General features: G+C 52.7%; 1 long non-coding RNA gene across 1 annotated transcript; it reads right to left on the bottom strand.

Annotated features, from left to right (window-relative positions):
- Positions 1-334: 334 nt before the first annotated feature.
- On the bottom strand, positions 335-7,290 carry LOC125135028 (uncharacterized). Its single transcript, XR_007136886.1, has 3 exons — positions 6,777-7,290; positions 2,732-2,814; positions 335-846 (listed from the first exon to the last, which is right to left on the bottom strand). It is a non-coding gene; the product is annotated as an uncharacterized LOC125135028 (long non-coding RNA).
- Positions 7,291-7,802: the final 512 nt, after the last annotated feature.

Below are 7,802 nucleotides of genomic sequence, written 5' to 3'. Positions count from 1 at the left end.
CCTTAAAATAAAGGAAAATGAAAAAAAAAAAAGTTCAATAATTTCAACATCTAAGTATTTTAAGAGCTGGAGGAGTTCCTACTGTGGCTCAGTGGGTTAAAAATCCAATTGCAGCAGCTCGGGTCACTGTGGAAGCATGGGTTTGATCCCCAGTCAGAGCAGTGGGCTAAAGGATCCAGTGTTGCAGCAGCTGTGGCATAGGTCACCATTGCAGCTCGGATTTAATCCCTGGCCCAGGAAGTTCCACATGAGTGGCCAGAAAGAAAGAAAGAAAGAGATCTATACTATATAAAGTGCTCTTAAATTCAACAAGAAAAAGATAGACACCCTTCAATTATCATCTATGTAAAAACTACATCTCTGTTTGCTAGCGCAGGATCCCTTAAATGAACGTGAAAGGTTTTCGGCACAGAGCATCGTGTTCTTTACCCCTCAGCTTCAGTCCTTCCCGGGCTCCATCGGGACACGCCACAGCACCTCACCCCCAATGTCCAAAGGGCTCTGAAAATGGATGTTCTGCCCCTAACCACTTGCCAGCAAAACTTGAGCTGACCTGGACTCACGTGGTGGCCAGACGGGGTGGGAACTGGCCAGGGCCATTATGGTCTGACTTTCTGCTGTAATATCAATAGGAATGTCGATGTGTTTGGCTATGGGGTGTCACACAGTCAGGGTACATGCGCCATCAGATCTTCCAAAACTAGATGCAATCCCAGTTCAGAAACCATCTTGCCCCCAGGATCCCAGCGCACCTGCTTCCACCCTCGGCTCCTGGTGCTGGTGGTCTTGGCAGGGTGCCGCCTTCTCCTGAGGGAGATCTGTTCCAGTTTAAGGACTGTGCCACACCTGTAATTCAGACAGAGAGAAGACGAAGAAGGGAATGTGGCCAAGCGTTAACCACACGCCACTCTGGGCAAAGAAGAGCTGGTGTCTGTGCTAGTCTCGATCCAGAAGGTCCTTCTGCAGGTTTTTTGTGTTTGTTTTTGCCCGCAGCATGCAGCAGCTTTATGGGGGATCTCAGTTCCCAGGCCAGGGAGTGAACCTGGGCCAAAGGGGTGAAAGGGCTGAGTCCTAACCACTGGACCACCAGGAAATGCCCTCTCCTGCAGGTGTGGAATTGTTTCTGCATAAAGAGTCAGACACCCTTATACCTCTGTCCCCCACCCCCGCAGCACCTCCCATTTAATTGCAGCTTCTTGTCTTATTACCATCAATTTCTCGTTCCACGGATTCCCAGCTTTTCTAGAATTTTATTGAGATTGCCTTGCAAATGCTTTCTGAAATGTGTATGTTGTGTTTGTAGCCAGTCGTTTCAACCAATAGGCTCTTCCTCTGTGAGTGGCTGTCTTGGCCACAACTTTGCGAATTTCTTTGGTCTCCCATCTTCCCTGATCTTTCCAAAGGCCACGTTTCCCCACTGACTCAAACACAAGCCCCCAGGCTCAGTGCTAACTGGTGAGGAGGTATGGGCACTTCCTTGCTCTTGTGAGCTCTGTTGTCCTGGGGGTGGACCTCCTGCCCCTGTGATCTGACTGTCCCCACACAATGGAGTGCATTCCAGCAGCTGGGAACCACCTCCCAGCTTCCCTTGCCAGCAGGACAAGCATCACCCAGAGCATGGGCTGGACCCAGCTGTGGAGGAGCTTCTGATGGGCCTTGAGCAAGAGTCTAATCCCCACACTGTCGAAACTTCTGTTTCACAAGCATTGCCTCTGTGATGTCTGCACAGGGGAGATTGTGTCACAAGTGCCAAAATGTTGCTATGAACGCTCATACTGAACTGAATTTATTTAAAAACAGAAAAGGAGGAAGAGAGGGAGGGAAGGGAGGCCAGGAGGATGGGGGGGTGGCTGCTGCAAACAGAAAGACTGGGTGACAAGGTTTTGGGTCTTTTAAAAACACTGATCTGTGACCAGGTTCCTTTCTTCAGGGTCATCCTGATCTTTTCTTGCTCAGCCACCTTCTGCACTTGGGTCACTTTCAGGGTCAAGGTGGCACCGAGGCCCCTCCAGGGCCAGATTCCCACATGGGACGGCAGAGTCCAGCTGGACATTGTCCCAGGGCTTTAGGGCTGCTTGCTCTCCCCCAGGTGGGTGGGCAAAGAGTGGCTGTTGGCACCGTTCTCCTGGGGTGGGGGGACGAACCCCCGGGTCTGGACCATGGGAGTCCTGGGGGTGACCCCCAGGCCCTGGGTGGGTGATGACGATGGGCAGGAGCTGCGTGTCCGTGCTGTCAGGGCGTGAGCTGGCTCTTCCTGTAGGGGCCGCAGGCAGGATGCAAACCGGGCCTCTGAGCCATTTGGCACCCCACGCTGGGAGTCTAGAGTCTGTGTTCAAATCTCTCCAAGGCCAAGAGTCTTGCCATTGCTAAAATGCCCTCATTCTCAGCCACCCTGGTTGTGCCAGCACCCCTGCAAGGGCCCTCTAGTCACCTGTCCCTGCTCAAGCCTCCTCCATCCGGCATCCCCTCATCTGGCTGGACGTCCTGAAACACAGTGGAGCAAGGCCTCCACGGTGGCCCCTTGCCCACAGCAGCATCTCTCAAAGCCACTTCCTTCCTCAAGGTCATGACCTCTGCCATGTATTTGCACTGAACTTTGGTCTTCAAATCAACTCCCTACTTAAGCATGCTTATTTAGAAGGAAATCATAGCCCTCTCACAAATGGAAAGCTGGTGTTTTTCTAATGCACCTTAAAATAAATAGAAAACTATTAAAATAGAAAAGACTCACCCAGGGACCACCCGCCATCAGGAGCGTTTCTTCCTAGCACCGTCTCAAGTCCCACACTCTTCTGTGATTATGTGTGTGACACCCTGTGAACACATAACCCTTCGAGGATGAGTGAGGTGAAGTGAACGCATGGATGAAGAAAACACTCTGCAGAGGGCAGGTGCAGAGCCCTCTGAGCTGCTCCCCGCGGGGAGGCAGCAGCATCACGACGGGGCTGGGTGCCCACCCAACCACCAGCAGCTCCTCCATGAATGGGCTGGTTTGGGTCTCAGTCTGAGTTTTCAGTGGGCAGTCCTTTCATTTGTTTACCTCCGTTGTTTGTCTCTCATCTGAGCTGTCACTCCGGAGGGGCAGAGGCTTTCGTGCTTTATCGATCTTCTCTCACAGCTGCAGATGAATATCCCCTGCCCGGATGAGGCAGCAGGTCTGTCGTCCTGTGTTGCTGCGAAGTTGGAAGGGCTCCAGCTGATGTCCCTCTAGCCCATTTCTTTCTGGGGTTTTTTTGTCTTTTTTTTTTTGTCTTTTTATGGCCGCACCCACGGCACATGGAGGTTCCCAGGCTAGGGGTCCAATCGGAGCTATAGCTGCCGGTCTACACCAGAGCCACAGCAACGCCAGATCCGAGCTGCGTCTGCAACCTCCACCACAGCTCACGGCAACACCAGATCCTTAGCTCACTGAGCGAGGCCAGGGATTGAACCCGCAACCTCATGGTTCCTAGTCAGATTCGTTTCCACTGCACCACATCGGGAACTCCTAGCCCATTTCTAAAGAGAAGATCTGTTTGCATTTATTGACACAATGAAGTTTTGGAATTTTTTTCTGGTCAAACCCATGTACCTTTTCCTTATTGTTTTAATCTTCGGTTTCATGTTTATTAAATTACCTCACCCCTTACATAAATATTCATTGAAATATGCTTCTAGTGTTTTCATGGTTTCATTTTACATCTGAATCTTTAATCCATCTAGAACATCGAATAGGTATCTAATTTAATTTCAAGGCATTGGCCATTTGCCCAAACAATTTATTGAAAAGGGCCCTTGCTCTGCCCACTGATCCAAAAGTTCATCTTTTCATGTGTTAAATGTTTATATAACTTCAGGGTGACATGTAGATTTTCTACTGTTTTTCCATTCCATTCTTACATCAGGATTTTAGCTGTCACATCTGATCATCCCATTCCCCACCTACTTCCTTTCCATTTCCAATTCTTCTGCTAGAAAATGGGCATTAAAAAAAACATTGTGTCTGGAGTTCCCGTTGTGGCACAGTGGAAATGAATCCAACTAGGAACCATGAGGTTGCAGGTTCGATCCCTGGCCTTGCTCAGTGGGTTAAGGATCTGGCATTGCCGTGAGCTTCGGTGTAGGTCGCAGATGTGGCTTGGATCTGGTGTTGCTGTTGCTCTGGCTTAAGCTGGCTGCTGTAACTCCAATTCAACCCCTAGCCTGGGAATCTCCATATGCTGTGGGTGCAGCCCTAAAAAGACCAAAAAAAATAATAATGATAATAGTTATGTCTTTCTATCCAGAGACACGTCTTCCTCTCCATCAACTCAATAATATCTACTTCTCAGGTAAGAGTTGGAAGCCTCCTGTCCTATGTGTGCTTCCCTGTTTAGTTTATTCCCAGGATTTCTAAATTCTCATTGAATTGTGAATGGGATCTTTTTGCCAATATATCTTGTTGCAGTTATTTTGGGGATTTGGGCAAGCCGCAGGTTTTGTATATTTATTTTGTAACTGGCCACCAAGCTGAATTCTCTTTTCAGCTGGAATAGCTTCCCCTGTGGCTGCCCCTGGGGGCGGCAGCCAGGCCCCAGGCCATGCAGGCTGACTCAGGCGGGCTCCGGGCGGTCGGCTCTGGCTGGGGAAGGAGGCACTTTACCCTCCATCGGTGTCCAGGGGTCCATCTCCAAGTGAAATATTTTTTCCGTGAAGGAGCTGCTTTTACGTCAGTTGGTATTTTGGTGAGGAATTACAGAATGTACTTCCCAACAAGTTCAAAACACACTGCTTTCTAAAACCAGGCCTTTTCCAGCAAGATCAACAACCAATGTGTTACTTTTCTCATACCTCGGCCATGCAGGAAAGCACGCTGGCTGTGTGCCCGCCTGGGGAAGGTGCCAGGCGGGATGAACGCTCTGGGGCAGGAGCTCGCGCTTCTGGTTTGCCGGGCTCTGAGTAGCTGCTAAGAGTCCCCTGAACCCATGGGCACCAGGCCTCAGAGGGCACCATCCACGCCCCCAGAGGACACAGGGTCCAGGGCTTTACATGCCCACGTGGGCACCAGAAAGACAGTGCCAGTTTGCCCTCTTCAAGAAAAGGAGCTTCGGGTCCACAGTCAGGTATTGGCTCCAGGCTTTGTAGACCTTCGGGGACAGAACCTGGATTTGAACCCAGTTGAAATTCTCAAACATTTTGGTCTCACGATCCCTTTTTCAATGAATTAACTTCAGTTAGAACTGAGAGACTTTGAAGACAAGGATACACAGCCTGGGTTTCGCTGGCTGTGGGAGCTGGGACAGCACCTGATGGCTCATCCTGAAGATGCTGCTGTACTACCCTCAGGAGAGGACAAGAGAGGAAACCCCCTCCCAGCATTGTCATGAGCACAGCTGTCACCTCAAAGACCCCCTCTAAGGGTCGTGGGGGTCAGGTTCCCTGAACCAACCCCTAGAACCACTGCTGCTAAACTGCGGAGGGCTTTTGTGAGCACAAAGGGTAGTGACTTAGCTTCTGCCCTCGGACAGCCGATGGGTGCGGATGCTCATGGTGATAAGCAAATGGACAGGAGGAAGGAGATGATGATGGCAGGACCAGAGGAGCCGGCACGTTTGCTGAGTGACTCTCTGTGACAAAAACACCAGGACCACTGGGGCTCACCGACACAGAAAGGAGTCAAGTGGCTGTGCAAGGTCACACAGTGAGCTCGCAGGTCTAGAAGAAAGGCTGACGAGGGGTTGGAAGGGAATGATGGCTGAGCAGACAGGACCTGCAGTGGGGCATGGGGGTGAGCTGCCACTCTTTCCTCTGCAACTCACCCTCTGCCCGTGGGGAGATTTCACAGCCCACCCAGTGCCCCCCACATACGTCTTGCATCACTGCTCTGCCAGCACCCCCATCCCCCACCCAGGGCTGTCTTCAGACACACAGCAGAGCCTGCATCCTTGCGGCCAGCCCAGCCAGGGCCACCAGAGCCTGAACTAGTTGTCTTCTTCAGCACGGCCGCAGGTGTCCCAGCCATGCTGGACGTCCCCTCACCAGAGGCAACCCCCTCAACCCCTGCCTCAGTATCCACCTGGAGCCAGGTCAGATTCAGTGGCTTCTGCCCTGTTCTCACTGCCACTCAAGTGGGGCCATGACTTAACCTATGGGTCAGAGCGTCCCAGGAACTGGACCCCCTGCCCATTGGCCTAACACAGGTGGGACTCAGGCTCTGCTCTTGGGGAAAGTGTGGCTCAGCTAGGGAAGGGAGCCCCACCAAAAGCAAGTGGGCCTGCACACACAGGGCCCAGAGAAGGGGCAGAGTCCTAGGGGCCTCAGGAGGCTGGGACTCAGCTATGGGAGACGTGGGCATCAGGCAAGCAGAAGCACCTGGGAAGGGCCAGCACTTTGCAAAGGCTGTTGCTGCTACAATAATGGTACCAGGCACAGAGAGCAAACTGCTCAACCGCCTTCATCTCTGCAGAATGGGGTTGTCAACTAAAAAATAAGCACAACCAAAAGGCTGAGAGCTATGTTTTCCTCAGGGAACAAAATTGAGGGCTTATGTCCAGGACACAGCATCTCAGATAGCTCTGAGACAGCTCAGAGGAGGCGGGGGGGGGGGGGGGGGTGCCAGGAGATACAGGAGTTTTGCAACAAAGGGCAGGAACAAAAGATTACTGTCGATGAAAGAAAATTAGGTATCTCGAGTTAAAGAATGCAGCGCTTTTCTGTATGTGGGAAGACACATGTCAGGGCTCACTGAAATCATTCCTGTGATTTGCAGTTCAGCTCTCTGGGGCCTGCATCCTGTGCTTCCCAACCTCAGGGCTCACCGTCCAGAACAGCTGCAGTCCGACGGCCGCTAGATGGCAGGTGTTCTTTGTTTCCTCCCTGGGTTCCCTTGGGGCTCACCGGCTCTCGCAGCTGGAACCACTGATCGCTGTAACCTCCTTTGCTTATTGACACGGCAGGCGATATTTTCTTTCTCAGGGTGACAGCAAAACCTAGCTCTTGGAATACCTGCAGGCGCAAGACTCTATGCACTTAGGCTGCCTAAAGGCCCCTAGGCCGCCTCTGGCCCTGGCTGCCCCCTGGGCCCAGCGCACCATTTCTGAGCTTCCGCCTGCATCCCTGGGCTCCTGGGACGCCGCTCACATGCTCCTGGCCTCCAGCTCTGGGCCTGCACCCAGCCCCGCAGAGCTTCATTCTTCCTCCCTTTAATCACCAACTCTCCGCTCAGGCCCCCGCCCCCACGCGGGAGTTATGAAAGGAATGTACCAATTCCAGCCCCAGCGCGCCCAGGAATGCGGCCGCCCTCCCGGCGGAGCTCCGCCCAGAACCCGCCCAGGCTCCGCCTCAGCAGTGGGACAGCGCGGGCGCGGGAAGCTTGCAGGTGGTGGGGGGGTGCTCCAGGGGCGCGCTGGCATGGTGCGCACACCTGAAATGTGCCCGTGCACGCGGAGGGGGGACACGCGGGCTTTATGCACATGCAGCACTCTTAACCGCCGCAGGCTCGTGGTCTCCTCACACAGTGAGGCCAAACAAACCAGGGTTTGGAGCACAGAAGGGTTTACTGCAGGGCCAAGCGAGGATAGGGGTGACTCATACCCTAAAAAGCCCCCGAACTCCCCGCAGGGTTTCCCCGAAGCATTTTGAAAAACCCGGGGAGGGAAGAGAGTTTCGGGTTCGCGATCAGCTCCTGCACAGCCTGGTTGATGGGTGGGGTCACACAGGTTTGCAGAATCAGTTCTTAGGCTTCTGGAGGTCTGGGGCTACCTGCTCAAGGTCATCAGCTAGTTAACATCATTTATTTGGTGGAGGGAGAGGAGTGTTTCACATCTGTAAAACATCTCAGGAAG

The sequence above is a fragment of the Phacochoerus africanus genome, chromosome 9 (genome assembly GCF_016906955.1).
Source record: "Phacochoerus africanus isolate WHEZ1 chromosome 9, ROS_Pafr_v1, whole genome shotgun sequence".
Lineage (NCBI taxonomy): Eukaryota > Metazoa > Chordata > Mammalia > Artiodactyla > Suidae > Phacochoerus > Phacochoerus africanus.
Note: the sequence above shows the minus strand (reverse complement) of the source record. Positions and strands in the feature narration are given on the sequence as shown.